This window comes from Eulemur rufifrons, chromosome 19 (genome assembly GCF_041146395.1).
Source record: "Eulemur rufifrons isolate Redbay chromosome 19, OSU_ERuf_1, whole genome shotgun sequence".
Taxonomy (NCBI): domain Eukaryota; kingdom Metazoa; phylum Chordata; class Mammalia; order Primates; family Lemuridae; genus Eulemur; species Eulemur rufifrons.
This window is the reverse complement of record NC_091001.1, coordinates 99,710,255-99,719,264: the sequence shown is the minus strand read 5'-3', so window position 1 is coordinate 99,719,264 and position 9,010 is coordinate 99,710,255. Positions and strand designations below refer to the sequence as shown.

The 9,010-nt window shown below is 38.6% G+C and overlaps 1 non-coding gene across 1 annotated transcript; it reads left to right on the top strand.

The window, feature by feature from the left end:
• The first annotated feature begins 1,655 nt into the window (after positions 1 to 1,655).
• On the top strand, positions 1,656 to 1,818 carry LOC138400490 (U1 spliceosomal RNA). Its single transcript, XR_011236365.1, has one exon. It is a non-coding gene; the product is annotated as a U1 spliceosomal RNA (small nuclear RNA).
• Positions 1,819 to 9,010: the final 7,192 nt, after the last annotated feature.

The following is a 9,010-nucleotide window of genomic DNA, read 5'->3' as shown; positions in this document are numbered from 1 at the left end:
GGAATAGAGATAGAGAAATGTTTGGTTGGTGGAGCAGTAATGATACACTCATTTATCTATCTAGTTTACCATCTTATATGGCCACAGTTCATGGCATGCCTAAGCAATTACAATAGTAACATCATAGATCTCTGATCACAGATCACCATACAGAAATAATAGTAGTCAAAAAGTTCAAAAATTGCTAGAATTACTGAATCATGACACAGAGACAGGACATGAGCACGTGCTCTTGGAACAATGGCACAGATAGACCTGTTCAAGGCAGCTTTCCCACAAATCTTCATTTTTTAAAAAGTGAAATATCCAGGAAGTTCAATTAAAAGGCATACCTCTGTATATATGTGTGGGGGTGTGGGTGTGTGCATACATTCTACTTCTTATTCTAAAGATCACCCAGGTTTGAGAAAATTAATGAATTAAAATAGAAAATAAGTGAGAATGGCCAGGATTTATCAATCTGCATTGAAGTAGACAGTGTTCATTAAAGGCTAATTTCATTTACACTGAATATACTCACATATATAATTTTATGAAGCTGAAATATAATAATCTACCCTGTATTGGGCACTGACTCACAAAGATAGTGAATCATTCTGCAGCACTGCACAGGAACCTAGGGAATAAGAGAGCATCTACTCCATATTCTTGCTTCCAAGCATGACAATTTTTTAAACTCCCCAGACCAATGACTCTTCTTTTATTTTAGGCCTTTCAGTTCTGTGATGATCCTGTCTCTCTCATGCAGCTGGGATTTCTGGGGGAAAAGCAATGATCTGAAAAATGAGCCAGTGGGACTCAGCCAGAATGACTTCATCTTCCCACACACAGTGGGTAACTGAGATGCCCTCCCTTTTGTTCCTGTCCTTCCTCCACCTCACCTCATCATTTTCATTTTCCCCTGTTGTCCTCCAGATCCATCCTTTTGGGATCCTTCTAGTACAGTCAGCCTGCCTCCTTCTCCTTCCTTTTACCAGCCTTCAAAGGCCTGTGCATTTGAAATAGGTGGCTCAGGGGGTTTCTGACCCTTGTAGAGACCATCCAAAAGGCCTCATTCATTGATTTTCTGGCTGGGGCATGGCTGACCCAAAGATCTGTTGAGTCCAAATCTGTTCTACTTCCAATGTGCTTTCACAAAACAATGTTTTCTCTCTCTCTCTCTCTCTCTTTTTGTTTTCCTGTGTACTTACTAAATGGGTAGCATGCAATAGGATAATTAATCAAATGTCCCTTCTCTCTGGAGGGCTAACACCTATGCCTGCACAGCCCCAGGAGAGCCATTCACACAGACCCTGATGTGAACAGTGTCCCTGGAGTTGTGAGATGTAGTAGTCACGCATGGAGATTTGGAGGGGCTTCTACCAGATTTTAATTATCTGCAAGCATGTGTAGAAAATTCAGACCTTTTGCATTTTCACATTTTTTTTTCCTATTCATAGCTTTCAAAAGAATAAAATGGTAAACTACCTACTAGCATTTGCTTTTTCAAAGTACTTAAAGTGATACATTTTTATTCTACATTAAGATCCCGTAACAATAGAATATACAGACTAAAAAATTCTTGAAGATTATTTGGCATATTCTTATTTTCTAAATAAAGGCATTGTTATAAATTGCAATAAGTATCTTTTTTGAAGTTATAAAATCACAATGCCGTACTTCCCTGGAAGAGGAGATCCCATGATCACGAAGGTGATTTTCCAAGAGTGAGGCTTATCCATTACATTCCTGTTGCGCTGACCCCTGCAACTTCCCCAAATATGGGAAACTCGGCTGCATAATTTGTGGTAGGGGGCACTGCGTTCGTGCTTTCCCCTGTTTAAAAAAAAATCACGATACCTAGGACCAATGTGCTCATTTCTTGTCGGGGTTTTGTGTTAAAATGTGGGTTTATAGACCATTTTGAAGTCTTGAAATAAAAGCTATAATGCAGAGTAAAACCATTTCTCTCTGAAATAAGAAATAACATAAATGTGATGGAGTTCTCATAACTATAATGGCAGTTTAACATGGAAGGTGTGTCCTTGAGTTATTCTACGATGGACTAACACTGAACCTACATTCTCTGCGATTTCTTTTAAGTGTTAAAAAACTGACCCTAATTTTGACTAGATACTTCATTAATATTCATTTGTATATAATTGCCTTAATTTCAGTGATAATGACTTCAGCTACCAACTGTTTGATTGATGGGTCTTGCGTCTTCTCTGGGAAGAAGCTAAGATATAAAAATCACACCATTCATGCATGCCTGGTATTTTTAGCTGCCTTTAATTACTAACCAGCTAAATAAGCATGCAAACCACGCTGTGATTGATAGGATCTCTTGGTTGAAGTGATTTTTTTCCTCAGAATTTGGAAGATGCTTGAATCAATTGAGTACTAAAAATAACCTCTGAGAGCTGAATCTTCCAGAATCAGGATGCTCTTGAATAAAAGCATCTAACAGGAAGGAAGGATTAACCTGCAGTCCTTAAGACATTGTGACTGGAAAAAGCAATAGAAAGTTCTCACTGAATACAGCACTATGAAAAAACCCCATTGTAGCATACCAAAATCTTTATTTACTGAAGATTTGCTAAGTAGCACCATGCCAGAAAACAAAAGGAAATATAACTTCAAGTCAATGGTGGCAAAGAAAAGAACAAGACAGAAAGCACAAAACGTGCAATTGAGCCCCATGACCTATGGCTAAGAACACATTTTAACTCAGAACCATCCTCTACGCTGGGTGGACGATAGCATTTCCCCTATGGTAACCCAATCCTGGTGAGTAAAATGTTGAGGGAGGAGGTTAAGGATCTTTGGAAATAATCAACATGTGTGAAAGGAAAAATGTTTTCAAACTAAGCTCACTTAGTAATATATAATATAATATATAAATATGTATATATTTATTTATATAAAAATATATGTATATATCATATTAATATAATAATAAAGTAAAATGCAACAACCACCAAAAACAATCACATAATAAATCTGGAGGAGATGGCTCTAGCCAAGAATCCACTTAGCTAGGAAGTGTGTCTACACACTGTCTTTGTTAATAATACACAGGATTATCCTAAAGAAATGTGGCAATCAGAATGATGCCACCCTCTGAAACTGTTTTCATTGTATTGAATATCTAGCATCGGGTAGACTGAGCAGTTGGTTTTTGGTACCTGCTGTATTCCTTTATGTCCTCTCTCTGCTGTCTGACTTTTGTTCATCACTGGGGGAGCTCTCTCTGTCTCTCTCTTTATTCTTGGCTGAAGTCCTAGACTCCAGTGTTCTTATCCAAGTCCAAAGTCTCCAAAATAACCCCCATACCATCATATTCTTTCCTCCAGCCATTCAAAACTTCTGTCCACATGGGGCTTTTGTAAGAGTTAGGAGGAAGGCAATCTGATGATTTAAATTCAAACTCTGGCTATCTTTCTCTTTCAACAATATCTGGACTTTTAAACAAAATATTTTATAATATATGAATCTTCAATGGATATGTCTAGGAGATATAAAAGGCAAGACAAAGAAAAAAGTTTGAGATAATTTTTTCTTTCTTAAATGCATCACCAAAGTGACCTAATTCGGTAATGAAGGCAGGGAGAAACGACAGGGAGAAGGTAGCTCCACTTGACATATTAATCTCCATTTGAGATGCATTAGTTTATTTGTGCAAGGCTGTGGGAATTTGTTAGCTTTTGGGGGACCTCTCTAAAGGCTGGTAGTCAAACATGATAACTAGGTAGTCAAGGCACCATTGGTTTCCCCACACTGACTGTCCTCTCATCGGAGTTATGTGCCTTTCTCCTTCTTAGAGCCTTACAGAAACTATGGTGGGGAAGAAAGCAGGTAACAAAATAAAAGCAAACCGAACATCAATAGTGAAAATGCCTCTCTGATGCTCTGCACGTGTGGTTTTCAAGGCTTGGTTCCAAGGAAGCTGACCCGGGGAAAGAGGCCCAGGCGCTGCTCACTTCGCACACAAGCTAAGCGACTCTCCCAGAGACCTCGGCAGTGGTTTCATGTGTCAGACATGTTCGCTGACTCCCTGCTCCTTCAACTGTGTGTCTTCTTTCTGTGCACTAAAAATAACTCTACTTTCTCCTTTGTCTGTATCATATACTAGAAAATAAACAAAACGGCGTGATAGTGCATTTCAGAGTCTAAAGGCCATGTGGGAAAGGAGGGAAACTGCGATTATGTTAACATATGGAGGAAAGCGAGTTGCTAATGCACTTGGTTTCTTTTATTTATATTCCTCCTTCTGTTCCAAATAGCCTTACTGGGCTGTGAGCACCTGATGACACTCTCACACTGTGCCAAGGTGTGATCTTGCTGCAACCGGAGCCGGATTGTGCTGATATTTTCAAGTGACAAATAAAAATGAGAAATTAAACCCCACGGCCAGGGTCTGTTATCTACATTAGCTCAGAGCTGGTTAAGTCCAGGAGCTTCTAGCCCTACTGTGCTAAAAGGGCCAGAAGGTGCCCACTCATCTCAGGGTGGGCTTCCTGCCTTGATTCCCTTGTTTACACATGACAGCCGCTAGCATCTGCCTCTTCTGTAGGTCTCCAGTAAGTCCTAACTCACGACTACTGAGACTCTCAGAATGAGGCAAGGCAGCAAATGTAACACTTCTCTGCTCCCAAGGTAATTACCACACTGAACATATGAGCAGTAGATGTTAGGGAAGAAAGTGAGCGATATAGAAGGTGAACAATAAATATTTGTGGAATAAATTAATGAATGGACGTAGGCTGAAAGTCTTCCTAGATGTGACAGAACGGGGTTTGTTAAACAGAGAAAAGTGAGTAGACTACAGGAGAAGAAATGATAAAAGCTCCACTGGCCAGATCCTGTGCTAAATACTTGCATACATCACTTAATCTCCAAAACAAACCAATCAAATTAGTTTTATTGTTCTCATTTTACATGGAAAAAAGTTGAGGCTTAAAGAAATCAAGTTAACTTTATGCTGTCCCCTTGTTAGAGAGCAATGGGGCCAGGATGGGAATGCAGTTTTGTCTGACACCAGTTCTTGCTCTTTTCCCTGCTCTCTTGTCTCCACATTGATCTCCTGAGCTCATTCACAGCCTTCCTTTTATGCATTTGAAATTATTTCTCCTCATCTTTATGTATTGAAGCTCTTTCTATTCATTTACCCAGGTGAAGCTGAAATATCAACTGTGTATGAATCCTCTCCTAATTCTCCAAATCATACATAAAATCCCTCTCTTCTAAATCACGTGACACGTGATCTATACCTGTCATACGGCACTACCCGTATTTTGCCTTGCATCGGCCGTTCAGCTATGGCCTTATATTCCACAGTAGACTGTAGCTTCCCTGTGAAACTATGCTCTATTCCTCGTTGCCTCTATGTCCCTAAAATGTCTACAACCAAGTTGTACTATGTATATTTTGAATTGAACCAAGATAGGGAATCTTTGGCAATTTTCTTATTGCTTACATAATGTGCTTATTAGATTTGTGGTTTTGAATATTTACAGCCCATTCCTTTGATTTAAGTATAGATTATAAAATTATCCCAATTGGTCCATGTCCATAAATTTATGACCAATATGGAAACAATCTCTTTAGGGAACACTTTTATTCATAAAGCTCATGTATTACCTGTGTCTGCTGGTGCCATGTGACAAGAAATAGGGCAATCAACCAGAGGGTGCTTTTCAACACTGTTTTGAATGAACAAACAGTTGTTGCAAGAGCTTCGTGAAAGCACGGATGATATATAGCTATATTAAATATAATGTTATCGCCTCCTATTTAAAATCTACTATATTTTCATTGATACAGTAATACTTAGCCATGCTATCCAAGTAGAAGGAAGACAAATGAAGACTGACTTTTCAGGAGTAAGAGAAGGTCATTTTGATTGAAGTGTTTTACTCTTTTTATCTCCATCTCCCAATATCAGTTATGGAGGACAATAAATTTCCTTTCTGTCTCCAGGAGAATTATTGACATAGACATAATATTACCCTCTCTAGCTCCTTAACACCCCAAAAAGCTAAACAAGTGTTTCAGTCTCTCACACACTCTATTCTTCCCAAGGGGAAAATGTTCACGTGAAATATGTTCTCCTATAGGAATGGAGATGGAAGGAATCTTGGAAGGCCATTATTTCTTCTCAGTGATGGGCTGTTGCCTACAGATGGCCTAGAGAGCAGGTGTGGATGATCCACTGGGGAACACGAGTCTCAGTGATGTGGAAGGTACACCCAGAGTAATGGAGGAATGGGTGACTCCCCTCATCAGTCAACTCACAGGAATCCAGTGTGGTATATCTTGGGGTGACTGAAGGCACATTTAGGATCCTCTCATGTACACCAGGACAGTTGACCATCTCCAGAACCTGAGATACGTTCATCTCCTTGTGTTACCTTCTCAAGATTTTGTCATCTCTGAAAGTTGAAATCTAACCTATGCCCCCAAAATTACAATACACTTTTTTGATTGTTTGTGTTCATAAAGAAACATTCCCCTACATTCCTCTCATACAATCTTTTTGTTGTTATAAAATTAGTCATTTCTAGTGAATAGAAGTGATGTATTTCACTTTGATTCTTTTATAAGGCATCATATCTCTAGCATCCATCTACCTGACACTCTTTGGCCTTTTGTCAGCTAGATGGATGCAGAGGTTGATGGGCACAAAGGAGCTGGCTGACCTATGTGATGGAAAGAACCTGGATGCCTGAATCACTGCATTGAAGAAAGCTACTATTGATTCACCAGAAACAATGTATTGGACTATTACAAGAGGGAGAAATAAACTTCTATTTAAAAAAAATTCATTTCTAAATTTCTATCATCCTTCATTTGTCTTTCCTATAATGTTTATCAATGTCCATTTTGAGTTATTGTTATTTATGTGCCTGGCTTAGCTCCTTTTGTAGGAAGCATGAATACGACACGTTCTGAGTCAGCTTTATATTCCTCAGAGTTGCTCAAAATATGTTACAAAGAATGAAGAAATATTTTTTATAAAAAGGAAGATGAAAAGAAAAAAGAAAATAAAAAGTGATCAAGTGGAACCTCTCTAAACATTCTCTTTACTGGGCTTATTTAAGCCTTGGAAACAAGATGCAGAAAAAGAAGTGTCTTAAGTCCAGTGTCCCAAATTCATATTTCAAAATTGTTAATAAGTTGCTGTGATCTTGGACAATTTACTTAACTTCTTTGAAAAACTTCATAAAAAATGTGCTTAATGAATCCTAAGTTGTAGGGTTAAAGATTACAAGATTCTGGTGCCATATAAAGCACACAGGGTATAGGGTTAGCAGGAGATAATGTTAAGCATGTTGCCTTAATCCCTTCTCAACAGACCTGCTTCCTTTCAAACTGGCTAGTTAATTTCATTTACTCTTTCTCTAAAGCAGACTCCTGTAATAGAAAGACCTTTCCCAATTCTTATTTCTAAGAAATAGAGATGGTGCATATTTTTATTACAGTGTATATGATAAATGAAGTAAGCTTCACAATACTGAAACATGACTTTGCTTTGAATGTCACATTTTAGAGCACGTGATCATTAGATGCCGACATTGGATTTTTTGTGAAGGAAGGAAGGAGGATCATCCAGGTTTTCTCTTCAGGTTGAGCTAATCCTAAATAATTAGGATAATCTTTTGGAAAGGGTAGACTCCCGCCTCCTTCCTGAAAGCAAAGTGACTCACTTGTCTTTCTGCTTCTATCTTGCTTTGCCCCTTAAGACATGATGTGAATAGAGTAGCCTTTAAGTTTCTCCAAAAAAATAAAACACAGTGGTTTTGTTAAAACCCACTGTGACAAGTAACAGATGATCCCAACTAAAGCTGGCTTTAACAATAAGGAAAATCATAGTCTCAAATAACAAGAAATCTAGAGGTAGGTAAGCTGTGTGCAGGGCAGGCCATGGATCTGGCTCTGAATCTCTGTGTTACTTGGTTATTTTCCCAAGTCCTGGCCCCACTTTTGGATAGTATTGTGACTGCAGCAATTTCAGACATCAGATACGATCCAAATAACACTGGGGGTGGGGGAGAGCTTCACACATCTCATTGTGTGTTTTCCAAGAAACCCGCTATAGGCCTGTCTTTAAAGCTCATTGAGCAAAGTCATGGCCTAGGCCTGCTCCAAGCCCGAGTCTGGTGAGCGGCATGGGATGACCGTGATTAGTTCAGACCAGTCAGGCTTGTGCACCTGCCACCCTCATGCTGCGTGAAGTACAGAGGGATATCTGAAGCAAAAGCGTTTTCTTTAGGACCAAATATATAAAGGAATATGGGGCAGGCAACCAACAGAATGGCTTAGTGGCTTTTTGAGTATAAAAATGACTTTCTTCAATTTTGAAATTGGAGTCATTTGTTCTTTGATGATATAATGGAAAAATCTATGTGGGAACACATTGTTTTTAGTACATAAGCAAAACATAGGTTAGTTTTAGTTTTTTTCTCTTTGTGAGGAGAAAATCAGGCATATTTTATTCCAAATATTCTTTTTTTCCCCACTTTGTGAACAAATGCTGGGCCAGACGCTTTACCTGACCTGATAGATATGGGTGATAAGAAGTAATTTATATAATTGATTCAATAATGTTTCAATGTTTAGAGATATCTTCAAAATCTACCTTAATGGCAATTGTGAACTGTGCATGACTTTCAGGATTTCTTTTTATCTGGAAAAACAAACACACAGATCAGGAATTAGCATGTTTTGCTTCTCCCTATCTTCTTTTTGTGCTTACATGTGTATTTCTCATTTTGTGTTTTAGCTCCTTAGAATTTAGATACCCTTCTTATCTGAAGTCATTCCCTGTTATGGACTGAATGTTTGTGTCCCACTAAATTCATATGCTGAGCCCTGTATTTGGAAATGGGGCCTCTAAGGAAGTAATTACAGTTCAATGAAATCTCAAGGGTGGGACCCTGATTTGATGGGATTAGTGTCCTTACAAGGAGAGACTTCAGAGAGCTCGTTTGCTTTCTCTCTGTCTTTCCATCTCTCTCTCTCTTTGCAC